At 36.1% G+C, this 27,688-nt stretch overlaps 1 protein-coding gene across 5 annotated transcripts in view; it reads left to right on the top strand.

The window, feature by feature from the left end:
* pdgfrb (platelet-derived growth factor receptor, beta polypeptide) overlaps positions 1–27,688 on the top strand; it is a 153,582-nt gene that overhangs the window by 24,576 nt on the left and 101,318 nt on the right. For 2 of the 5 annotated variants that reach the window (XM_062045959.1, XM_062045958.1), the window contains exons 1-2: positions 10,764–10,865; positions 10,943–11,373. The gene's annotated coding sequence lies outside the window, so the exon portion shown is untranslated. Of the gene's footprint in view, positions 1–10,763; positions 10,866–10,942; positions 11,374–27,688 lie in introns of those variants that run through there. The other 3 variants (XM_062045956.1, XM_062045955.1, XM_062045957.1) reach the window with 3 other exon arrangements.

Raw genomic sequence — 27,688 nt, 5'->3', positions numbered from 1 at the left:
TTAAATGAGAACAAGATGGAAATAATTTCATTTGACTCCAAAGTAAAACAGAATGCTCCCCCCAGTCACCTGGACCCACTGATGCCTTATTCAAAACCCACAGTCACCAATCTTGGTTTTAAGTTCGACAATGATCTTAAATTGGAACATTAGATTAACTCCGTTGTACGATCTAGTTTTTATCATCCAAGACTTTTAGCAAAAATTAAATCAGTTTTATCTTTTAAAGAATTTGAGCAGGTAATCCATGCTTTTATTTCATCACGTTTGGACTACTACTTTGGAACGAACCAGAACTTTTGAACGGTAGTGTACATAATATATACATATATTTATTTATTTATTTTTTACTAAATAAAGTGGCTAGTGCACACTGCACAATAACTAAAAATAGGATTCCTATTAAAAAAAAAAGTTTTTTTCCTGAAGGAAAAAAACACATACCTGACTTTGTAAACAATAACAAAAAATGACCAACATTTTTGAAAATAATAAGAACAAGAACAATTACAAGAACAGTTTCCAAAAACAATTTAAAATGTGGACTCATCAGACCACAGAACACTTTTCCACTTTGAATCAGTCCATCTTAGATGATCTCGGGCCCAGCAAAGCCGACTGCGTTTCTGGGTGTTGTTGATAAACGGTTTTCGCCTTGCATAGGAGAGTTTTAACTTGCACTTACAGATGTAGCGACCAACTGTAGTTACTGACAGTGGGTTTCTGAAGTGTTCCTGAGCCCATGTGGTGATATCCTTTACACACTGATGTGGCTTGTTGATGCAGTACAGCCTGAGGGATGGAAGGTCACGGGCTTAGCTGCTTACGTGCAGTGATTTCTCCACATTCTCTGAACCCTTTGATGATATTACAGACCGTAGATGGTGAAATCTCTAAATTCCTTGCAATAGCTCGTTAAGAAATGTTGTTCTTAAACTGTTTGATAGTTTTCTCACGCATTTGTTGACAAAGTGGTGACTCTCGCCCCATCCTTGTTTGTGACTGACTGAGCATTTCATGGAATCTACTTTTATACCCAATCATGGCACCCACCTGTTCCCAATTAGCCTGTTCACCTGTGGGATGTTCCAAATAAGTGTTTGATGAGCATACCTCAACTTTCTCACTCTTTTTTGCCATTTGTGCCAGCTTTTTTGAAACATGTTGCAGGCATCAAATTCCAAATAAGCTAATATTTGCAAAAAATAACAAAGTTTACCAGTTTGAACATTAAATATGTTGTCTTTGCAGTCTATTTAATTGAATATAGGTTGAAAAGGATTTGCAAATCCTTGTATTCTCCTTTTATTTACCATTTACAAAACGTGCCAACTTCACTAGGTTTTGGGTTTTGTACAATCAACTATGAAGTGCAGTGAACTATGGAGTTATGGCTAAAACAAGCGACACAAACTACTCTCAAGTGTATCCGATAGCTCGAATTGAGGCAATACGGGCGTGTTTTATACCAAATGTTTCAGGTGCTCTCCGTCTGTCACACAAGAAAAGTTAGCAAACTCAAAGACTCGCCGCTTATTTTTGCACAGTCAGAGCTCCTAGCAGGTGTTTTATCTCCCGTTGGTTCTGCAATGTTTGCATAGGAGTGCATGTAATGGACACTATTGCTGCTGCGGATCACCTTTTTATCTCTTGTGGCCTCCTTTTAAAGGCCCTCACACACACTCTCTAACTACCACATTCATGTAGGTTAAATAAGGGATTTGGAGCGAGGGGTGTTGCTAATGACATAGTTATATACTGTATGTATAAAGGCTTACGGTGTGTGTGCTGTGCTGTTCCCCCTCCTATGTAATGAATGGTGATTTGCAGACTCTCTGATTAATCACAGCAGGGAATTTAGAATTGCAGTTTCAATTAGAGGACAACACTGTTTCCCTCCAATTTAGTCTCTTTCTGTTGTCCCGTTCAGTCAGCTGCAGCTTTGTGGAGATTTTCTGGAAAAATCTATGAGAAGGGAGAGTGTAGACACATAACAGTGCATGGAACAATGTTTGGTGTTTCAACAGTGCTACTTTTTGGGCTATAGCAAGGGCGTCAGACTCATTTTCATCGTGGGCCACATCGCAGAAAGCCTTTGGAGGGCCGTGTCATGATAATATTACAGTGTGGAGGGGGGCGTGGCCTGCGGGCCTGCAGCGGAAAGGGTGTGTGCCAGGACCGGCCTCGAAGTCAGCGACACACTGCAAAAAGTCAGTGTTCAAAAACAAGAAAAGAAAATACAAAAATGAGGGGGATTTTACTTGAATTAAGCAAAATTATCTGCCAATAGAACAAGAAAATTTGGCTTGTCAAGACTTTCCGAAACAACTAAAATTAGCTAACCTCAACGGACCCAAAAATACCTTAAAATAAGTATATTCTCACTAATAACAACTGTACTGCTATATGAGTACATATTTTCTATTGTTTCATTGAAAATAGAACAGCAAAGTCCATTTGGCTGTCATCCGTTTTAATTATGAGACACAATTGTGTCAAAGTCATGAATTTTTTTTCATGCTTGAAATATGAAATTATGACTTTAAAAAAGTAGTTTTATACTTGTGAGTGTTGATGACACAGCTGTGCAACACTTGATATTCTAGTTTCAAGCATGTTTTACTCAATATAGCTCATCAAATCTCAGCAACAAGCTGTAATATCTTGCTGACATCATTTAGGACCAAAACCCTTAAAACAAGTAAAACACTCTAACATAAAATGTGCTTAGTGAGAAGAATGATCTTATCAGACAGAAAATAAGCAAATATCACCCTTATTTGACATATTTCATCTTACTTAGATTTCACTTTTTGCAGTGCAGGTGCATAGATGGCCCAGGTGGGCCTTATCTAATCACCTGTCACTCTGTATAAGCAGCAGCTATAGTCAATATCTATTATGTGTGTATACCTGTCTACATTTATTATGTGTGTATACCAGTCAATATTTATTATGTGTGTATACCAGTCAATATTTATTGTGTGTATACCTGTCAATATTTATTATGTGTGTATACCAGTCAATATGTATTATGTGTGTACACTAGTCAATATTTATTGTGTGTATACCTGTCAACATTTATTATGTGTGTATGCCTGTCAATATTTATTATGTGTGTATACCAGTCAATATGTATTATGTGTGTACACTAGTCAATATTTATTGTGTGTATACCTGTCAACATTTATTATGTGTGTATACCAGTCAATATTTATTATGTGTGTATACCTGTCAACATTTATTATGTGTGTATACCAGCCAATATTTATTATGTGTGTATACCAGTCAATATGTATTATGTGTGTACACTAGTCAATATTTATTGTGTGTATACCTGTCAACATTTATTATGTGTGTATACCAGTCAATATTTATTATGTGTGTACACCTGTCAACATTTATTATGTGTGTATACCAGTCAATATTTATTATGTGTGTGTATACCTGTCAACATTTATTATGTGTGTATACCAGTCAATATGTATTATGTGTGTACACTAGTCAATATTTATTGTGTGTATACCTGTCAACATTTATTATGTGTGTATGTCTGTCAACATTTATTATGTGTGTATACCAGTCAATATGTATTATGTGTGTACACTAGTCAATATTTATTGTGTGTATACCTGTCAACATTTATTGTGTGTATGCCTGTCAACATTTATTATGTGTGTATACCTGTCAACATTTATTGTGTGTATACCAGTCAATATTTATTATGTATGTATATCTGTCAACATTTGTTGTGTGTATATCTGTCAACATTTGTTGTGTGTGTACACCAGTCAATATTGTGTGTATACCTGTCAACATTTATTATGTGTGTATACTAGTCAACATGTATTATGTGTGTGTACCAGTCAATATTTATTATGTGTGTGTGTACCAGTCAATATCTAATATGTGTGTACACCAGTCAATATTTAATATGCGTGTATACCAGTCAATATTTATTATGCGTGTATACCAGTCAATATTTATTATATGTGTACACCAGTATATATTTATTATGTGTGTATACCAGTAAATATTTATTATGTGTTTATACTGTCAACATTTATTATGTGTGTATACCAGTCAATATTTATTATGTGTGTATATTGAGACACTTGTGATTTAGGGCTATATAAATAAACATTGATTGATTGATTGATATACCTGTCAACATGTATTATGTGTGTGTATACCTGTCAACATTTATTATGTGTGTACACCAGTAAATATTTATTATCCGTGTATACCAGTAAATATTTATTATGCGTTTATACCTGTCAACATGTATTATGTGTGTGTATTCCTGTCAACATTTATTATGTGTGTGTGTATAGCTGTCAACATTTATTATGTGTGTATATACCAGTCAATATTTATTATGTGTGTACACCAGTAAATATTTATTATGTGTGTATACCATTAAATATTTATTATGTGTTTATACCTGTCAACATGTATTATGTGTGTGTATTCCTGTCAACATTTATTATGTGTGTGTGTATAGCTGTCAACATTTATTATGTGTGTATATACCAGTCAATATTTATTATGTGTGTACACCAGTAAATATTTATTATGTGTGTATACCATTAAATATTTATTATGTGTTTATACCTGTCAACATGTACTGTATTCTGTGTGTGTATACCTGTTGGCAGGTATTATGAGTGTCTATACCTGTCAACATTTATTATGTGTGTGTATACCTGTCAATATTTATTATGTGTGTGTATACCTGTCCACATTTATTATGTGTGTGTGTACCAGTCATTATTTATTATGTGTGTATACTGGTCAATATTTATTATGTGTGTACACCAGTCTATATTTATTATGTGTGTACACCAGTCAATATTTAGTATGTGTGTATACCAGTCAATATTTATTATGTGTGTACACCAGTCTATATTTATTATGTGTGTATACCAGTCAATATTTAGTATGTGTGTATACCAGTCAACATTTATTATGTGTGTATACCTGTCAGTATGACTGAGAAGGTGCCTGGTATGTTAACGTAACATATTATGGTAAGAGTCATTCAAATAACTATAACATATAGAACATGCTATACGTTTACCAAACAATCTGTCACTCCTAATCGCTAAATCCCATGAAATCTTATACGTCTAGAGTTAGTGCTGCAAGGGGTTCTGGGTATTTGTTCTGTTGTGTTTATGTTGTGTTACGGTGCGGATGTTCTCCCGAAATGTGTTTGTCATTCTTGTTTGGTGTGGGTTCACAGTGTGGCGCATATTTGTAACAGTGTTATAGTTGTTTATACGGTCACCCTCAGTGTGACCTGTATGGCTGTGGATCAAGTATGCCTTGCATTCACTTGTGTGTGTGTAAAAGCCGCAGATATTATGTGACTGGGCCGGCACGCTGTTTGTATGGAGGAAAAGCCTTTAAGGCACGCCCCCAATAATGTTGTCCGGAGGGAAATCGAGAGAATGGTTGCCCCGGGACATTTTCGGAAGGGGCTCTGAAATCCGGCAGTCTCCCGGGAAAATCGATACTGATAATTTACGATATTACATTTGAAAGCATTTATCGGCCGATAATATCGGCAGGCCGATAATATCGGCAGGCCGATATTATCGCACATCTGTATTTTCGATACTTTTCTAAATAAAGGGAACCACAAAAAAATGGCATTATTGGCTTTATTTTAACAAAACATCTTACGGTACATTAAACCAGTGTTTTTCAACCACGCTAGTATGCCGTGAGATACAGTCTGGTGTGCCGTGGGAGATTATCTAATTTCACCTAATTGGGTTAAAAATATTTTTTGCAAACCAGTAATTATCAATCAATCAATCAATCAAAGTTTACTTATATAGCCCTAAATCACAAGTGTCACAAGCCACAACGACATCCTCGGCTCAGATCCCACATCAGGGCAAGGAAAAACTCAACCCCATTGGGATGACAATGAGAAACCTTGGAGGGGACCGCAGATGTGGGGAGCAGACGGCGTCCACAAAGTACATGACAATCAACAATGTCCACACAAAGAAGGATAACGTCCGCACAACTTAAAAAGTCTTGATTGGGAAAACAAAGCAGGTGCGGGGAATAGCGTTCGAGGTAGACATGAAACTGCTACAGGAAAATACCAACAAATGATGACTTTGACGCCGTAAATGTAGAACTTGGAGCCAAGCTATTTCGACTTAGAGTGCTTATACCCAAAATAAACCGGAAAAAATTTCCCTTGCCAGCTGAACCAAACGCAATCTTATACGTCTAGTCCAGGGGTCGGCAACCCAAAATGTTGAAAGAGCCATATTGGACCAAAAATACAAAAACAAATCTGTCTGGAGCCGCAAAAAATTAAAAGCCATATTACATACAGATAGTGTGTCATGAGATATACATTGAATTAAGAGGACTTAAAGGAAACTAAATGAGCTCAAATATAGCTACAAATGAGGCACAATGATGCAATATATACATATAGCTAGCCTAAATAGCATGTTAGCATCGATTAGCTTGCAGTCATGCAGTGACCAAATATGTCTGATTAGCACTCCACACAAGTCAATAACATCAACAAAACTCACCTTTGTGCATTCATGCACAACGTTAAAAGTTTGGTGGACAAAATGAGACAGAAAAAAAGTGGCATAAAACACGTCCTAGAAAGTCGGAGAAAGTTATACATGTAAACAAACTACGGTGAGTTCAAGGACCGCCAAAATTAGTAGGACAAAACGGCGCTCGCCAAATACTCGAATCAGTGAAGCATGTTTAATACAAACAGTGTGCTTTATAACAATTAGGGAGGTTTGTGTCATGTTTGTCCTCCTACAGAAACCATATAAAACAAAAAATATTTTTTTTTCCCTCATCTTTTTCCATTTTTCATACATTTTTGAAAAAGCTCCAGAGAGCCACTAGGGCGGCGCTATAGAGCCGCATGCGACTCTAGAGCCGCGGGTTGCCGACCCCCGGTCTAGTCTCTTACGTAAATGAGCTAAATAATATTATTTGATATTTCACGGTAATGTGTTAAAAGAGGTTCCGCAGCCTCTGAAGCAGAACCTCCAGGTTCTGTAACAGCTTCTTCCCTCAGGCCGTAAGACTCTTGAACGCATCATAATTAAATGATCCCCTCAACTCCCCCCAAAATGGATTAACTCGCTGGAATAAAAAAGACAATATAACATACATCCATAAACGTGGACGCATGTGAAAAAGTGCAATATATTTATCTGTACAGTAATCTATTTATTTATTTATATATATTTATTTATTTTATATATATATTATATATATATTATTTGTATATATTTATTTATTTATATATGCGCCTATTTGCTTTTTTTATCCTGCACTACCATGAGTTTATGTAACGAAATTTCGTTCTTATCTGTGCTGTAAAGTTCAATTTGAATGACAATAAAAAGGAAGTCTAAGTCTAATAATTTCACACATAAGTCGCTCCTGAGTATAAGTCCGCGTTTCTCAAAGTGTGGGGCGCCCCCCACTGGTGGGGAATAGAGACATGACAGGTGGGGCGCGAGGAACGGGAGGAAATTTCACTTTAAATTTTTTTATTTTTTTATTATATTCTTAGATTTTTTTTTTTTACTATGCTTTCATTTTCTATACACACTGTAAATCACTTTGTGATTCTGTCTGTGAAATCCGCTATATAAATAAATGTAAATTACTTATTTTTCCTGTAGGCTTTAAATTTCTAGATAGGAGCGAAAGTTTGACAGACATAGCAACAGTAACTAATGGGGGCGGGGCTAAGCGGAACAAACTTTCGCTAATCATCCACTCATCGGGCAGAGAGCTGTGTCCATTCTTCTCCCCTTTGCCACATCTTATCTGTGTGAGAAAGGCTTGTCAGCTGTTGCTTCACTCAAAACGAAGTACAGGTCTCAGCTGAACGTCATTGAGCATGACTTAACAGTGGCAGTGTCAAGCCTGCAACCCCCATTTGAAAAGCTGTGCAGTGCAAAACAGGCTCAGTGCAGCCACTAATGCTGGAGTACTGTAAAACTCATGTTCACTTGCCCTGTCTTGCCAAATGCATAGCTCCTCCTTTTTTTTTGCAATGATTGCAAAGTGGCACTTTTATTTTATTTATTATTGAACTTGATGCAAGTTATTTGATTTATTATTGAACTTGATGCAAGTTATTTGATTTATTATTGAACTTGATGAAAATTATAACACTTTTATTTGATTTATTATTGAACTTGATGCAAGTTATTTGATTTATTATTGAACTTGATGCAAATTATAACACTTTTATTTGATTTATTATTGAACTTGATGCAAGTTATAACACTTTTGTTTGATTTGTTATTGAACTTGATGCAAGTTATAACACTTTTATTTGATTTGTTATTGAACTTGATGCAAGTTATAACACTTTTATTTGATTTATTATTGAACTTGATGCAAATTATAACACTTTTATTTGATTTATTATTGAACTTGATGCAAGTTATAACACTTTTATTTGATTTGTTATTGAACTTGATGCAAGTTATAACACTTTTGTTTGATTTGTTATTGAACTTGATGCAAGTTATAACACTTATTTGATTTATTATTGAACTTGATGCAAGTTATAACACTTATTTGATTTATTATTGTACTTGATGCAAGTTATAACACTTTTATTTGATTTATTATTGAACTTGATGCAAATTATAACACTTTTATTTGATTTATTATTGAACTTGATGCAAATTATAACACTTTTATTTGATTTATTATTGAACTTGATGCAAATTATAACACTTTTATTTGATTTATTATTGAACTTGATGCAAATTATAACACTTTTATTTGATTTATTATTGAACTTGATGCAAATTATAACACTTTTATTTGATTTATTATTGAACTTGATGCAAGTTATAACACTTTTATTTGATTTGTTATTGAACTTGATGCAAGTTATAACACTTTTGTTTGATTTGTTATTGAACTTGATGCAAGTTATAACACTTTTATTTGATTTATTATTGAACTTGATGCAAATTATAACACTTTTATTTGATTTATTATTGAACTTGATGCAAATTATAACACTTTTATTTGATTTATTATTGAACTTGATGCAAGTTATAACACTTTTATTTGATTTATTATTGAACTTGATGCAAGTTATAACACTTTTATTTGATTTGATATTGAACTTGATGCAAGTTATAACACTTTTATTTGATTTATTATTGAACTTGATGCAAATTATAACACTTATTTGATTTATTATTGAACTTGATGCAAATTATAACACTTTTATTTGATTTATTATTGAACTTGATGCAAGTTATAACACTTTTATTTGATTTGTTATTGAACTTGATGCAAGTTATAACACTTTTGTTTGATTTATTATTGAACTTGATGCAAGTTATAACACTTTTATTTGATTTATTATTGAACTTGATGCAAGTTATAACACCTTTATTTGATTTATTATTGAACTTAATGCAAATTATAACACTTTTATTTGATTTATTATTGAACTTGATGCAAATTATAACACTTTTATTTGATTTATTATTGAACTTGATGCAAGTTATAACACTTTTGTTTGATTTATTATTGAACTTGATGCAAATTATAACACCTTTATTTGATTTATTATTGAACTTGATGCAAGTTATAACACTTTTATTTGATTTGTTATTGAACTTGATGCAAGTTATAACACTTTTATTTGATTTATTATTGAACTTGATGCAAGTTATAACACTTTTATTTGATTTATTATTGAACTTGATGCAAGTTATAACACTTTTGTTTGATTTATTATTGAACTTGATGCAAGTTATAACACTTTTGTTTTATTTATTATTGAACTTGATGCAAGTTATTTGATTTATTATTGAACTTGATGCAAGTTATAACACTTTTATTTGATTTGTTATTGAACTTGATGCAAGTTATAACACTTTTGTTTGATTTATTATTGAACTTGATGCAAGTTATAACACTTTTTTTGTATTTATTATTGAACATGATGCAAATTATAACACTTTTGTTTTATTTATTATTGAACTTGATGCAAGTTATTTTATTTATTATTGAACTTGATGCAAGTTATTTTATTTATTATTGAACTTGATGCAAGTTATTTTATTTATTATTGAACTTGATGCAAGTTATACCACAGCTGCACAGTTATTTTATTTATTATTGAACTTGATGTTATTTTATGTTATTGAGTTTGAATGTATACAACTTGATGTTACTTGATGTTCAAAAAATGTGAAAATGTTAAGCTTGGCATTCGCGTTCTGTTGGGGCGATGGGGGCAGGTGGGGCTTGAAAACTCCCCCTTGTCCAAAGTGGGGAATGACAAAAAAAGTTTGAGAACCACTGGTATAAGTCGAAAAAAACTGTGACCTATAGTCCGAAAAACATCAAAGTTGAATTAAAGTGTGGAAATAGCTTCACGTGAACAAAAAATAAATAAATAATGGGGGCCTGAAAACAAAATTCTGCTTAGGGCCCCAATTTGGTGAGATTTGACACCTGATTTTTAAGCAGTGTTGTTTTGTAGAAACTTATTTTCCTGTGAAACCGAGACTTCCCTGTTTGTTTCCCAAGCAGGCAACTACAAACTCTGCCAAACAGCCTAAAAGCTTTTTTTCTCCCCCTGCCTGAACCCCCTTTCTCTCTCTCTCTCTCTCTCTCTCTCTCTCTCTCTCTCTCTCTCTCTCTCTCTCTCGCCCCCCTTTTCATTGTGTTTGTTGTTTTATGGAGGGCTTGATGCGGTCCAGATTGTTGTTGCCAAGCGAGACTGTCTCCCTTCACCTCCAGCCTCTCGCCATTCAAAACAAACGGCCACAGCGCTGAGACCTCTGAGCGTTGCACAGAATCCAGTCTGTATTATTTTTTTCTTCTTCTTCACTTGTCTCGCTCCTTTTACCCCGTTTTAAAACTTCCCTCTCCCTCGTAGCGTGACTCCCAGCCCTCGCCCGCTCCCTCCTCCCCTCGTAGCTCCGGCAGGTCCGGACCACTGACACTCTCCCCTCTGTGTGTGAATGTGTCTGGGAAACAGAGTGTTTGTGTTTGTGCGGGTTTCCATTGAGAACAATTTTTTTTCTTCCAACTCTTTGTGACAGGGGAGAAGAGTCCCCCCCCCTGCGGTGCTGTGATTTGACTATCCAAACAGCGGACATCCATCCTCCAGCGAGCTCCCGGGACAGCGGAGATTAACCTCGCAGCCCTTCAGACTTAGAACATCTGAAGCGTCTCAGCAGAGAGCAGCAGCTTGACGTCTCTCCTCTCCTTTCATGAGAACGAGGAGGAGACCAATTTCCGGATTCGCAGAGAAGAAGAGCGGGAGAGAAGGGACGCTCATCTGGGTTTTTGGGGCTCCTTCAGAAGGTAAGCGCTTGTCTGTCATTGTCTGTCCAAGTTGTTAGTGACACCTCACCTTCAAATGAAAACTGCTGAACTCCAACTAAAGCTAAAACACTCCTGTTGTCACTAGAGCAGTGGTTCTTAACCTGGGTTGGATGGAACCCTAGGGGTTCGGTGAGTCGGGCTCGGGTTCAGCAGAGGTCAAAACACACCCGACTCATCGTGTAAATAAAAACTTCTCCCTATCGGCGTATTACGGATACGACAACAGCAGAAGTCAGACTGGTTTGCAGGTGTGTCATTTGTTGTGAGTTTATGCACTGTGTTGGTTTTGTTGTTTGAACAAGGTGATGTTCATGCACGCTTCATTTTGTGAAATTCGGGAACATATTCACCATTAATTAGTTGCTTATTAACATGCAATTAGTAACATATTGGCTCTTAACTAGTCATTATTAAGTACTTATTAATGCCTTATTCAGCATGGCCTTATTATAACCCTAACCCTCTAACCCTAACCCTAACCAAATAACTCTGAATTAAGTCTTTGTTACTTAGAATATGTTCCCCATACTAAAGTGTTACCAAAAACATATACACTACCGTTCAAAAGTTTGAAATGTCCTTATTTTTGAAGGAAAAGCACTGTACTTTTCAATGAAGATAACTTTAAACTAGTCTTAACTTTACAGAAATACACTCTATACATTGCTAATGTGGTAAATGACTATTCTAGCTGCAAATGTCTGCTTTTTGGTGCAATATCTACATAGGTGTATAGAGGCCCATTTCCAGCAACTATCACTCCAGTGTTCTAATGGTACAATGTGTTTGCTCATTGGCTCAGAAGGCTAATTGATGATTAGAAAACCCTTGTGCAATCATGTTCACACATCTGAAAACACTTTAGCTCCTTACAGAAGCTACAAAACTGACCTTCCTTTGAGCAGATTGACTTTCTGGAGCATCACATTTGTGGGGTCAATTAAACGCTCAAAATGGCCAGAAAAAGAGAACTTTCATCTGAAACTCCACAGTCTATTCTTGTTCTTAGAAATGAAGGCTATTCCACTAAATTGTTTGGGTGACCCCAAACTTTTGAACGGTAGTGTAACTTTGTCTTGAATTTGAAAAAAAACAACATTTTATTTTTCACCAAAGAATGGTTGGGTGAATGCGCATATGACACTGGTGGGGTTCGTTACCTCCAACAAGGTTAAGAACCACTGCACTATAGTAATTGTCGCCTGTGGTATTTGTTCCCCGCATATTTGGAAGGGGACTTAGAATGCAACCTGTTCAAACATCAACATGCATCTCTTTGCATGGACGCCCCCTTTTTTTTTTTACAATGTTTGTCTTCTCGCTAAGAGAACATGTTGGACAAGGCATTTGTACGCTCGCCGCTCTCGTCTCGCCACTCTAAAGCGTTTGTTTTGGTTTTGTTTGTTCATCAAATCGCTTTCCTGAGGAATGACCCAAAGAGAAACCAGTCACTGCTCTGTGTTTGTCACAGAGGAAGGTTGGAGAACACGGGGTGTCAAACTTGTTTTCATTGAGGGCCACATTAGGGTTGTCTCCATACCACTATTTTGGTACCGGAACTAAAATGTACAAACCCCGTTTCCATGTGAGTTGGGAAATTGTGTAAGATGTAAATATAAACGGAATACAATGATTTGCAAATCCTTTTCAAGCCATATTCAGTTGAATATGCTACAAAGACAACATATTTCATGTTCAAACTCATAAACTTTATTTTTTTTGGCAAATAATAATTAACGTAGAATTTCATGTCTGCAACACGTGCCAAAGTAGTTGGGAAAGGGCATGTTCACCACTGTGTTACATGGCCTTTCCTTTTAACAACACTCAGTAAAGGTTTGGGAAGTGAGGAGACACATTTTTGAAGTGGAATTCTTTCCCATTCTTGCTTGATGTACAGCTTAAGTTGTTCAACAGTCCGGGGGTCTCCCTTCTCACATTGCAGGTGCCACACATTTTCAATGTCTGGACTACAGGCAGGCCAGTCTAGTACCCGCACTCTTTTACTATGAAGCCACATTGATGTAACAGCTTTGTCTTGCTGAAATAAGCAGGGGCGTCCATGGTAACGTTGCTTGGATGGGAACATATGTTGCTCCAAAAGCTGTATGTACCTTTCAGCATTAATGGTGCCTTCACAGATGTGTAAGTTACCCATGTCTTGGCCACTAATACAACCCCATACCATCACACATGCTGCCTTTTACACTTTGCGCCTAGAACAATCCGGATGGTTCTTTTCCTCTTTGGTCCGGAGGACACGACGTCCACAGTTTCCAAAAACAATTTGAAATGTGGACTCGTCAGACCACAGAACACTTTTCCACTTTGTATCAGTCCATCTTAGATGAGCTCAGGCCCAGCGAAGGCGACGACGTTTCTGGGTGTTGTTGATAAACGGTTTTCGCCTTGCATAGGAGAGTTTTAACTTGCACTTACAGATGTAGCGACCAACTGTAGTTACTGACAGTGGCTTTCTGAAGTGTTCCTGAGCCCATGTGGTGATATCCTTTACACACTGATGTGGCTTGTTGATGCAGTACAGCCTGAGGGATGGAAGGTCACGGGCTTAGCTGCTTACGTGCAGTGATTTCTCCACATTCTCTGAAGCCTTTGATGATATTACGGACCCTAAATTCCTTGCAATAGCTGCTTGAGAAAGGTTTTTCTTAAACCGTTCAACAATTTTCTCACGCATTTGTTGACAAAGTGGTGACCCTCGCCCCATCCTTGTTTGTGAATGACTGAGCATTTCATGGAATCTACTTTTATACCCAATCATGGCACCCACCTGTTCCCAATTTGCCTGTTCACCTGTGGGATGTTCCAAATAAGTGTTTGATGAGCAACCTTGAGACCTACGAATTCGGGAGATGGTATATGGGGGTGTATATTGTAGCTTCCCGAAAGAGTTAGTGCTGCAAGGGGTTCTGGGTATTTGTTCTGTTGTGTTTATGTTGTGTTACGGTGCGGATGTTCTCCGGAAATGTGTTTGTCATTCTTGTTTGGTGTGGGTTCACAGTGTGGCGCATATTTGTAACAGTGTTAAAGTTGTTTATACGGTCACCCTCAGTGTGACCTGTATGGCTGTTGACCAAGTATGATTTGCATTCACTTGTGTGTGTGAAAAGCCGTAGATATTATGTGACTGGGCCGGCACGCAAAGGCAGTGCCTTTAAGGTTTATTGGCGCTCTGTACTTCTCCCTACATCCGTGTACACAGCAGCCTTTTAAAAAGTCATACATTTTACTTTTTGAAACCGATACCGATAATTTCCGATATTACATTTTAAAGCATTTATCGGCCGATATTATCGGACATCCGTACTTTGCATGGCCAGATAGTTTTTAAGTTTAAAAAACGTGCAATTGTGTGTAAGACGTGGGAAAGGGAAAGAACGAATACGTTTAGTGAGAAGGATGAAGTGTTTTATTCATGCACATTATTTCCAGGCTTTCGCGGGCCACATAAAACCATATCTGGCCCCAGGGCCTTAAGTTTGACACATGTGTTCTAGAATAAAGTTCGGTACAGTAAGCTTCACATTACACATTTGGGGACTACCCTATTCCCCAAAAAACTGATTTTCTGGTGTCTTTTTTTGCCTCCTGCCTTTTTTTCATTATTTTTCTCAAGCTGCTCCACCTTAAGTCTTCTGGTCCGCCGCACACTTCAAACTCCTACCAAGGGAGAAAGGTAGCAGAATGTGCTGTTTTATGGCCTGCGTATTCTTTTTGTGCAGTACGAGCCAACAGATGTTGTGCACCTGAACGCAGCACGCCATGTGTGGCGGCCACAAGCTGGGGTCAGTAAACTGCACATCCATCTTGTCTATCTAAATGACCTTTCCTGAAATGATGCTGGGGATTCACGAGGCTGACATTGCTCCTCCGTCCCTCTGCTGCCCCTTTGGAATTTCCTTTGGATGATCCCCGGCTCTTGATTGGAGCCCTTCGGGTATTTTTGGTCCCGGCTTTTTCTAGTGCTGCTCTTACAGATGAGCTGCCGGGAAACGGCATGCATGTCATACTTTTACCAGCAACGTCTCTGACCTCCTACTATTTTGAATTTGACCCAGATATTTCGGAAAAAGAATTGCCAAGAAAGCGGCTCAAAAATGTCAACATATTGTGCAAGATCTCAGCTAACCGAGCATCGGCGCGTTGACTCTGTTTGGATTTTTCTTTGGAAGTTTGGGCGGTTTTTTTTTAATACTCGTTGACACAATAACTTGTAGTAGTAAATTTTAGCAACTAATAAAGTATTGCAGACTCGAGTTGTCCCGATACCAATATTTTGGTACCGGTACCAAAATGTATTTGGATATTTTTCGATACTTTTCTAAATAAAGGATCACAAAAAATTGCATTTTTGGCTTTATTTTAACTAAAAATGTCACAATACATTAAACATATGTTTCTTATTGCTAGTTTGTCCTTAAATAAAATAGTGAACATACTAGACAACTTGTCTTTTAGTAATAATAATAATAATAACAATAGATTTTATTTGTAAAAAGCACTTTACATTGAGCAAACAACCTCAAAGTGCCACAGTGTTAAAAAAAGAAAGAAAAATAAAATAGTAATAATAATAATAAAAGATAATAAAAATAAATAAAATATAAAACTAGAAACAGCCCAATAGCTACAACCAGCATGCATATCTATAAAAAGGCTTTTTTAAAAAGATGGGTTTTTAAGCCTTTTTTAAAAGCATCCACAGTCTGAGGTGCCCTCAGGTGGTCAGGGAGAGCATTCCACAGACTGGGAGCAGCGGAGCAGAAAGCCCGATCTCCCATAGTTTGTAGCTTTGTCCTCGGAGGTTGGAGGAGGTTAGCCTGTTTGGAGCGGAGGTGTGGTGTGGAGGATTTGGGGGTGAGTAGTTCTTTAAGGTAGACGGGTAGTAGTAAGTAAACAAACAAAGGCTCCCAATTAGTCTGCTGACGTATGCAGTAACATATTGTGTCATTTATCTACCTATTATTTTGTCAAAATTATGAGGGACAAGTGGTAGAAAATGAATTATTAATCTACTTAATATCTGCTTACTTTCTCTTTCATGTTCCATCTACACTTCTGTTCAAATGTAATAATCACTTATTCTTCTGTTGTTTGGATACTTTACATTAGTTTTGGATGATACCACACATTTAGCTATCAATCCGATACCAAGTAGTTACAGGATCATACATTGGTCATAATAAGTTAAGTTATGTGTCCTGGGACGTATTTCCTGAGTTTATAAACATAATCTAAATAAAAAACGAAAAAAGATTTTGTGATGCTAAAAAATATCAATGTAATCATAGTACCGTCTTTTTCGGCGTATAAGTCGCACCGGCCAAAAATGCATAATAAAGAAGGAAAAAAACATATATAAGTCGCACTGGAGTATAAGTCGCATTTTTGGGGGAAATGTATTTGCTAAAAGCCAACAGCAAGAATAGACATTTGAAAGGCAAGTTAAAATGTCTAAAGAATAGTGAACAACAGGCTGAATAAGTGTACGTTATATGAGGCATAAATAACCAACTGCTATGTTAACCTCACATATTATGGTAAGAGTCATTCAAATAACTATAACATATAGAACATGCTATACGTTTACCAAACAATCTGTCACTCCTAATCGCTAAATCCCATGAAATCTTATACGTCTAGTCTCTTACGTGAATGACATCAATAATATTATTGGATATTTGACGCTAATGTGTTCATCATTTCACACATAAGTCGTTCCTGAGTATAAGTCGCACAAACTAACCAAACTATGAAAAAAACTGCGACTTATAGTCCGAAAAATACGGTAGTATCGACTAGATACGCTCCTGTACTTGGTATCATTACAGTGGATGTGGCCATGCCCGGGAATCATTTTTGGTGATTTAACCCCCAATTCCAAGCCTTGATGCTGAGTGCCAAGCAGGGAGGTAATGGCTCCCATTTTTATAGTCTTTGGTATGACTCTGGTTTGAACTCACAACCTACCCATCTCAGGGTAGACACTCTAACCACTAAGCCACTGATTTATTAAATTCATGGAAATGTGTGCAACACTAGAACATAAGTGCACTATAATAAAAGGAGCTGGTGGGATCTCTCGGTGAGGTGGCTCGCTGCAGTCAGACTAATTTTACAACACAGGTGTCACAGTCAAGGCCCAGGGGCCAGATGTGGCCCGCCACCTCATTTTATTTGGCCCTTGAAAGCCTGGAAATAACATGTATCAATAAAGCACTGTAACTTTTGTTACTAAATGTATTCTTTCTATTTTGGGAGAAAAAAATATATGTACTCCATTTAATTGCAAATTATGTTAACTTAAATATTGTCTAATGATGCAAAAATATATTATCAACCATTCGAGCCATTTTTTAACTTGAAATAAATACTAATAAAAATGATTTCAAAGCAAGTTATCAATCACATTATACAACGTAAAAGTAGCAATAGATTTCATGGTAACATTGTGAAATTTACTGTGGTTTTCACAGCATTTTTTTTCTAAATGAAAAAAACTGTGCTTTTTTTTTACTGTAATAATCTGTGGTGTCGTTTTGGCATTTACAGTAATACACCCAAAAATCTACAGTTGTTGATTTGCAGTTAAAAACAACAACAACAAAAAAATTGTCAGCTCAGGTGCCAACATTTTACTGTAAAATTGCTTATTTTTTAGTTTACAGTAAAAAAAAAAATAATGTAAATTTTACAGTAAAATTCTGGCAATTGAGCTGCCTTTTTTTTTTTACCATAAAAACAGCAGTACTGTTTTTCCATTTACAGTAATATACACTACATTTTCAGGTAATGTTATTGCAACTTACCATATTTTTTGTACATTTAAGTTAATAAAATGCATAAACAATTGTGTAATAATAGTATTCACTGTTAGAAGCGGCCCTCTGGGGTCAAACATAACTGTGATGTGGCCCTCAGTGAAAATGACTTTGACACCTCTTTTTTACAATTAATAAATTATCAATTATTGATGTTGAGTAATCGATTTTATAATCGTCCATGTCCGAATTGCGATGCATCTAAAAATGGAATATTTCCCCCACCTCTAATATTACATGTGCAGTGAAGTGTACATTAGTTCTAAAATCAGCGCACACTAACAAGGACCCAGTGAAACCTCTTAAATGTTTAAGTGCCTAAATAAAGCCCACAGACGTGCATGTGCCGCTGCAAAACTCTTGTGGAATTATAACATTTAGTCATCAATATAGTGACATATTACATGTGCAACAAAGTGTATATTGTCTTTAACATCAGTATAACCGCCGTCTTTTTTTTTAATCAATATGTGAAAATAGCAGCATATTTACGTTCAAAGTACAGTAAGTCCTCTTATAGCAGGGGTGTCAAACTTGTTTGCATTGAGGGCCACATCGCAGTTAAGGTTGCCCTCAGAGGGCCGCTTGTAATAATGAGTAATATATGAATATACATGTATATATATAATAAATTAACAATATATTTTTTTTACATAAACTGCAAAAATAAATATTTAATTTGACTTAAAAACTGGCAGCTCAGTCACCAGAATTTTACAGTAAAAACAGTGGGTTTTTTACAGCATATAAAAAATGTTTATCAATGGAATGGAATGGAAAAACAATACCGCTGTTTTTAGCGGTAAACTTTAAGCAATAAAAGTGCCAGGTTTTTTTTTAACCGTAAAATTTTGTTTTAATGTTTTTTTTGTTTGTTTTTTAATGCTTTAGTGTCCTACTGTATATGGAAAAAAACAGTACCAAAGTTGATTTTATGTTAAAAAACTCAGTTGGCGGAATTTAACCGTAAAATCTCTTGTCAATTTTACAGTCTACAATTTGATTGATAATTTGTTTTGAAATCATAAGTCAAGCAGATATTTAAGTATTGTATTTATCTTTATTTTAGCCCAAAAATTTTTTGGAATATACGATAATATAAAGCAGCACAGTGGAATAGGGGTTAGTGCGTCTGCGTCACAATACGAAGGTCCTGGGTTCGATCCTGCGCTCGGGATCTTTCTGTGTAGAGTTTGCATGTTCTCCCCGTGACTGCGTAACACGTCCCTGGACACTTTACAACTTCAATTATGACCCTGGAACCACTTGGTATCGGATTGATACTTACATTTGTGGTATCATTCAAAACTAGGGATGTCCGATAATGGCTTTTTGCCGATATCCGATATTCCGATATTGTCCAACTCTTTAATTACCGATACCGATATCAACCGATACCGATATCAACCGATATATGCAGTCGTGGAATTAACACATTATTATGCCTAATTTGGACAACCAGGTATGGTGAAGATAAGGTACTTTTTAAAGATAATAATAAAATAAGATAAATAAATTAAAAACATTTTCTTGAATAAAAAAGAAAGTAAAACAATATAAAAACAGTTACATAGAAACTAGTAATTAATGAAAATGAGTAAAATTAACTGTTAAAGGTTAGTACTATTAGTGGAGCAGCAGCACGCACAATCATGTGTGCTTACGGACTGTATCCCTTGCAGACTGTATTGATATATATTGATATATAATGTAGGAAGCAGAATATTAATAACAGAAATAAATGGGGGGGGGGGGGGGGGGTTTGGGTTGGTGCACTAATTGTAAGTGTATCTTGTGTTTTTTATGTTGATTTAATAAAAAAAACCAAAAAAAACCCAGAAACAGATAATAAAAAAAACGATACCGATAATTTCCGATATTACATTTTAACGCATTTATCGGCCGATATTATCAGACATCCCTATTCAAAACCAATGTAATTTATCCAAACAACAGAAGAATAAGTGATTATTACATTTTAACAGATGTGTAGATAGAACATGTTAAAACAGAAAATAAGCAGATATTAACAGAACATGAACAAGTAGATTAATAATTAATTTTCTGCCACTTGTCCTTAATAATGTTGACAAAATAATAGGTGTATAAATGACACAATATGTTACTGCATACGTCAGCAGACTAATTAGGAGCCTTTGTTTGTTTACTTACTACTAAAAGACAAGTTGTCTTGTATGTTCACTATTTTATTTAAGGACAAACTTGCAATAAGAAACATATGTTTCATGTACCGTGAGGTTTTTTGTTAAAATAAAGCCAATCATGCATTTTTTTTTGTGGTCCCCTTTATTTAGAAAAGTATCGGAAAGTACTGAAAAGTATCGAAATACATTTTGGTACCGGTACCAAAATATTGGTATCGGGACAACACTAATGTACACACTGTTCAGACAGTATATATGTAATGTAGTAACAGGCACATTCATAATAACATGTAAAATTGACATATTTTAATGGTTTTAAGCATTGTTTTCAAAAACGCATCCAAACATTTGCTTTTTCCTACAACAACTACTACCTCTAATTATGGTAGATATAATGACAGCAATGATGACTACTTTTGGGCAAATGATGTTTACAATCTTGTATTTTTGAGCCTGCATATAAAGAGGATGAGCGAGAGTGAGTGAGAAGCAGATCCATCAAGTAGCACTATTGCTATGTGCTAAACAACAAACATAATACAACAATCACTTAACATGCAAAAAAAAAAAAAAAAAAAAAAGGATAAGCTGCACGGTTCAAAGTCTAGTAAAATAGTATTTCCGAAATGTACAGTAATAAAAAGCACAGAATCTGAGTCATCAATGTGTGTTTAATCATACTAGTTTGCTGAAAGTTTTCACCTAAAACCAAATCGTACTAAAACCTGGGCGTGTAAAAACCGAGGTATCACTAATTCTGCGACGTCTCTCACCGACACATGAAAAAAAAGCCAGGTTTAATACGATGTGTGTCAGACTCCTGGTATGCACCAGCTCCTCTGATGCAGTCCAGACCTAATCCGCCGTCATCAGCTGTTTCCTGGCTCTCGCCGCTCGCCACATGCCGGCCACTCTTGTGAGAATGTGCTTCACATTATGACCATGCACAAAACATACCAGCAGTCTGATTCAGCTCGCTAAGGGCCCCGGCGTAGGCGTGTGTCATCTAGTCAACTTCCTCCTTTAGTTAGCGCGTGAAAGGAAATACAAATCAATCAACGGACTGTTTGTTTGTTTGTGTTTTATGATCCAAAATAGCAGTCGGTGACTCGTTGCCCCTTATTGGCTGATTCATTATTCATCACTTCTTTTGAACGGAGCTCCGCCTGTGAGGCCTCAATTAGTCACCGCTTCTTTAATGCTGCACTTAGAGACTTATCTGGAAGGTATCTTCTATGAAGAGCACTAAGTGATACGGTATCCCGCGCGCTTTCATTCCACGCCCATCTGGCGTCCTCCTCGCTTCCCTCCCACCACATTGGCACGGAGCTGACAAGGCAGCTGCTCCTCATCTCGTCCAGCGTGGCGTGGCCACTCCTGCACAATGCCGCGTGGAGGAAATGCTTTCTTTATGAGTTGTATTGGGGGGCGCACGTAAGAAAGCAGCATGTTCGCACATGCTTGACCGTATGAGCTGCAAAGTGGGGCAAAAAGCAGCCTTACATCCTCTGACACATGGTCCACTTCCTGTAGGAAATAGTGGTTGTGTAGGACTATTTCCCCAACATTTTTATGCAACTCCAAAATGTACATATTTTAGGGCACAAACTAGGGTTGTACGGTATACCGGTATTATACTGCAAAAAGTCAGTGTTCAAAAACAAGAAAAAAAAATACAAAAATTAGGGGTATTTTATTTGAACTAAGCAAAATGATCTGCCAATAGAAACAAGAACATTTGGCTTGTCAAGACTTTCCAAAACAGGTAAAACTAGTCCTAAGTGTCCAAAACTTTTGTCCAGTGTTAGTCATTAGCGTCCCAATACTTTTGTCCAGTGTTAGTCATTAGCGTCCCAATACTTTTGTCCAGTGGTAGTCCTAAGTGTCCCAATACTTTTGTCTAGTGTTAGTCCTTAGTGTCCCAATATTTTTGTCTAGTGTTAGTCCTTAGTGTCCCAATACTTTTGTCCAGTGTTAGTTCTTAGTGTCCCAATACTTTTGTCCAGAGTTAGGCCTTAGTGTCCCAATACTTTTGTCCAGGTGTCCCAATACTTTTGTCTAGTGTTAGTTATTAGTGTCCCAATACTTTTGTCTAGGTGTCCCAATACTTTTGTCCAGTGTTAGTTCTTAGTGTCCCAATACTTTTGTCCAGTGGTAGTCCTAAGTGTCCCAAAACTTTTGTCCAGTGTTAGTCATTAGCGTCCCAATACTTTTGTCCAGTGTTAGTCCTTAGCGTCCCAATACTTTTGTCCAGTGGTAGTCCTAAGTGTCCCAATACTTTTGCCTAGTGTTAGTCCTAAGTGTCCCAAAACTTTAGTCCAGTGGTAGTCCTAAGTGTCCCAATACTTTTGTCTAGTGTTAGTCCTTAGTGTCCCAATACTTGTGTCCAGTGGTAGTCCTAAGTGTCCCAATACTTTTGTCTAGTGTTAGTCCTTAGTGTCCCAATACTTTTGTCCAGTGTTAGTTCTTAGTGTCCCAATATTTTTGTCTAGTGTTAGTCCTTAGTGTCCCAATACTTTTGTCCAGTGTTAGTTCTTAGTGTCCCAATACTTTTGTCCAGAGTTAGGCCTTAGTGTCCCAATACTTTTGTCCAGGTGTCCCAATACTTTTGTCTAGTGTTAGTTATTAGTGTCCCAATACTTTTGTCTAGGTGTCCCAATACTTTTGTCCAGTGTTAGTTCTTAGTGTCCCAATACTTTTGTCCAGTGGTAGTCCTAAGTGTCCCAAAACTTTTGTCTAGTGTTAGTCCTTAGTGTCCCAATACTTTTGTCCAGTGGTAGTCCTAAGTGTCCCAAAACTTTTGTCTAGTGTTAGTCCTTAGTGTCCCAATACTTTTGTCCAGTGTTAGTTCTTAGTGTCCCAATACTTTTGTCCAGAGTTAGGCCTTAGTGTCCCAATACTTTTGTCTAGGTGTCCCAATACTTTTGTCTAGTGTTAGTTATTAGTGTCCCAATACTTTTGTCTAGGTGTCCCAATACTTTTGTCTAGTGTTAGTTATTAGTGTCCCAATACTTTTGTCTAGGTGTCCCAATACTTTTGTCCAGTGTTAGTTCTTAGTGTCCCAATACTTTTGTCCAGTGGTAGTCCTTAGTGTCCCAATACTTTTGTCTAGTGTTAGTCCTTAGTGTCCCAATATTTTTGTCTAGTGTTAGTCCTAAGTGTCCCAATACTCTTGTCCAGTGGTAGTCCTAAGTGTCCCAATACTTTTGTCCAGTGGTAGTCCTTAATGTCCCAATATTTTTGTCTAGTGTTAGTCCTAAGTGTCCCAATACTCTTGTCCAGTGGTAGTCCTAAGTGTCCCAATACATTTGTCCAGTGGTAGTCCTAAGTGTCCCAATACTTTTGTCCAGTGGTAGTCCTAAGTGTCCCAATATTTTTGTTTTGAAGGGGGTATTGCAAACTTCCTGTTGATTTTTGCTGGGGGTTGTCAATATATGAAATGTAGATCTAAATGAGACCTACATAGAGGTTTTTGTTTCATGTCTCTACGACATTCCTACTGAGTTTTCTTCCTAGGAGCAGTTGTGTCTGTGTTTTCTTCCTAGGGGGCGCTAGAGCGCAATTTTGAGTTTTGGGGTTGGGTTTTTTATTAGATCGCAATTTTTGCCAGTCCTGATGTGTGTGTCCAGTTTGGTGAGTTTTAAAGCATGTTAAGGGCGTCAAATTACAGCTCAAAGAGGCGGCGGTATAATAATAATAACAACTTTTGTTTTAAAGGGGAATTGTAAACTTCCTGTTGATTTTTGCTGGGGGTTGTCAGTGTATAAATTCTAGGTCTAAGTGAGACCTACATATAGGTTTTTGTTTCATGTATCTACGACATTCCTACTGGAAGTTACAGGCAGATTTGTAAGAGTTTTCTTCCTAGGAGCATTTGTGTCTTTGTTTTCTTCCTAGGGGGCGCTAGAGCGCAATTTTGAGTTTTGGGGTTGGGTTTTTTTTTATTAGATCGCAATTTTTGCCAGTCCTGATGTGTGTGTCCAGTTTGGTGAGTTTTGAAGCATGTTAAGGGCGTCAAATTACAGCTCAAAGAGGCAAAAGTGACTGTTTTTACAAAACATTTGTTTTGAAGGGGGAATAGCCAACTTCCTGTAGATTTTAGCTGAAGGATGTCATTGTATGAAATCTAGGTCTAAGTGAGACCTACATAGAAGTTTTTGTTTCATGCCGCTACGACATTCGTACTGGAAGTTACAGGCAGTTTTGTCAGTGTTTTCTTCCTAGGGGGCGCTAGAGCGCATTTTTGAGTTTTGGGGCTAGGTTTAAATTAGTTCGCAATTTTTGCCAGTCCTGATGTGTGTGTCAAATATGGTGAGTTTTGAAGCATGTTAAGGGGGTCAAATTACAGCTCAAAGAGGCGGCGGTATAATAATAATAACAACTTTTGTTTTGAAGGGGGATTGTAAACTTCCTGTTGATTTTTGCTGGGGGTTGTCAGTGTATGAAATGTAGGTCTAAGTGAGACCTACATAGAGGTTTTTGTTTCATGTATCTACGACATTCCTACTGGAAGTTACAGGCAGTTTTGTCTGAGTTTTCTTCCTAGGAGCAGTTGTGTCTATGTTTTCTTCCTAGGGGGCGCTAGAGCGCAATTTTGAGTTTTGGGGTTGGGTTTTTTTATTAGATCGCAATTTTTGCCAGTCCTGATGTGTGTGTCCAGTTTGGTGAGTTTTGAGACATGTTAAGGGCGTCAAATTACAGCTCAAAGAGGCAAAAGTGACTGTTTTTATAAAAATGTTGTTTTGAAGGGGGAATTCTCAACTTCCTGTTGATTTTTGCTGAAACAAGTCAATGTATGAAATCTAGGTCTAAGTCAGGCCTACATAGAGGTTTTTGTTTCATGTCTCTACGGAGTTAGGTTTTTTTATTAGATCGCAATTTTCGCCAGTCCTGATGTGTGTGTCAAATATGGTGAGTTTTGAGCATGTTAAGGGGTCAAATTACAGCTCAAAGAGGCGGCGGAATAATAATAAAGAATAAAATGTTACAATAACAATAGCGTCCTCTGTCCCAAAGGGACATTGCGGTCCCTGATTAGCTAACCTCAATGAACCCAAAAATACCTTGAAATAAGTATATTCTCACTAATGTCATGTCTGTGTGATCATGTTTTGTTTTGGTCATGTTCGGTTTGGTTTTTGGACTCTTTGTGCACTCTTGTTTGTTTTGTCACCATAGCAACCATTAGTTTCACCTGTTTCACGTTTTGCACTCGTGCACCTGTTGTCAATCATGTCTGTATTATTTAAGCCCATTGTTGCCAGGAAGTCAGCCTGGCGACATTAACTCTGTTTTGCTTCTGACACCCATGCTGCTTCTGTACCTTCTCGCCTCCATGGCGACAAATAAAGTAAGTTTCTTACAAGTATCTTCCCTGCAGGACGAGGAATAGCTAAACATGCTTCACTACACACCGTAGCTCACCGGCGTTACAATGTAAACAAACACCATGGGTGGATCTACACCTGACATCCACTGTAATGATATCAAGTATAGGCACGTATCTATATTTTTGGGCATCACAACATCTTCTTTTGTTTAAAAAACATGTATGTTATGTTTATAAACTCAGGAAATGTCCCTGGACACATTAGGAATTTGAATATGACCAATGTATGATCCTGTAACTACTTGTTATCGGATTGATACCCAAATTTGTGGTATCATCCAAAACCAATATAAGTTATCCAAACAAGAGAAGAATAAGTGATTATTACATTTTAACAGAAGTGTAGATAGAACATGTTAAAAGAGAAAGTAAGCAGATATTAACAGTAAATGAACAAGTAGATTAATAATCCATTTTCTACCACTTGTCCTTAATAATGTTGACAAAATAACAGAATGATAAATGACACAATATGTTACTGCATATGTCAGCAGACTAATTAGGAACCTTCATTTGTTTGTTTACTTACTACTAAAAGACAAGTTGTCTCTTATGTTCACTATTTTATTCAACAACAGTGTACAAAACAGGTTATTTTCTGGTTTTAAAGGGATTGCTTGCCTTATTCTGCTCGCTTAACAGACACAAGCCACGTTGCACATCAGCAGATCAGCTTTGCTTGTGCTCTCAAGTTTGCACGTGTTTTAGTACACACAAACCTTAAGTAAATCAATCCCTTGGTAGTTTTACTTTATTTGAGTATTATTCAATTTTATAGTACAGCGGTTATGCTTATGTGTGTGTATATATATATATATACACATGTATACAGTATATATATATATATATATATATATATATATATATATATATATATATATATATATATATATATATATATATATATATATATATATATATACTGTATGCATGTGTATATATATATATATATATATATATATATATATATATATATATATATATATATATATACATGTATACATGTATACATGTGTGTATATATATATATATATATATATATATATACATGTATATATATATATATGTGTGTATATATATATATATATATATACACACATGTATACATGTATATATATATATATATATGTATATATATATGTATATATATATATATATATGTATATATATATGTATATATATATATATGTATATATATGTATATACAGTTTGTATATGTGTGTGTATATACGTTAGGTTAGAAAAAGGTTTCCCTGCTCGTCAGGGGATTTTATTTGTAGGGATGAAATAGCCTCTGTATTTTTTTCTGACCTAACGTATATTCCGCTCTACCCCAGTATTGAGCACTGTATAACGGATAAACCACAGAAACCTCGACACGTGTATACATTTATACTTGTGTATAAATATGTATATATATGTGTGTGTGTGTGTGTGTGTGTGTGTGTGTGTGTATATATATATATATATATATATATATATATATGTAGTATATACCCATATATGTGTATATATGTATAAATGTGTATACAGTATGCTTGTGTATATGTGTGTATATGTGTGTGTGTATGTATGTATGCGTTATTTATATATATGTATATATATGTGTGTGTATGTGTATGTATGTATATATGTGTATATGTATGTATAAATGTATATATGTATTTATATACCTGTATGTGTGTGTATATATATGCATTTATATACGTATATATACAGTATATGTATATGTAAATATGTGTGTGTTTATATGTGTACCATATATATATGTACATATATATATATATATATGTATATATGGATATGTATGTTATTTATCAGTGGTTTGATGCAGCAAAGGAAGTGGTGTATCCACAATTTGTTGCATAAGATCTTTATTTTAGTTTTATGAAGCTATA

Source organism: Entelurus aequoreus, linkage group LG04 (assembly GCF_033978785.1).
Source record: "Entelurus aequoreus isolate RoL-2023_Sb linkage group LG04, RoL_Eaeq_v1.1, whole genome shotgun sequence".
NCBI classification, from domain to species: domain Eukaryota; kingdom Metazoa; phylum Chordata; class Actinopteri; order Syngnathiformes; family Syngnathidae; genus Entelurus; species Entelurus aequoreus.
Note: the sequence above shows the minus strand (reverse complement) of the source record. Positions and strands in the feature narration are given on the sequence as shown.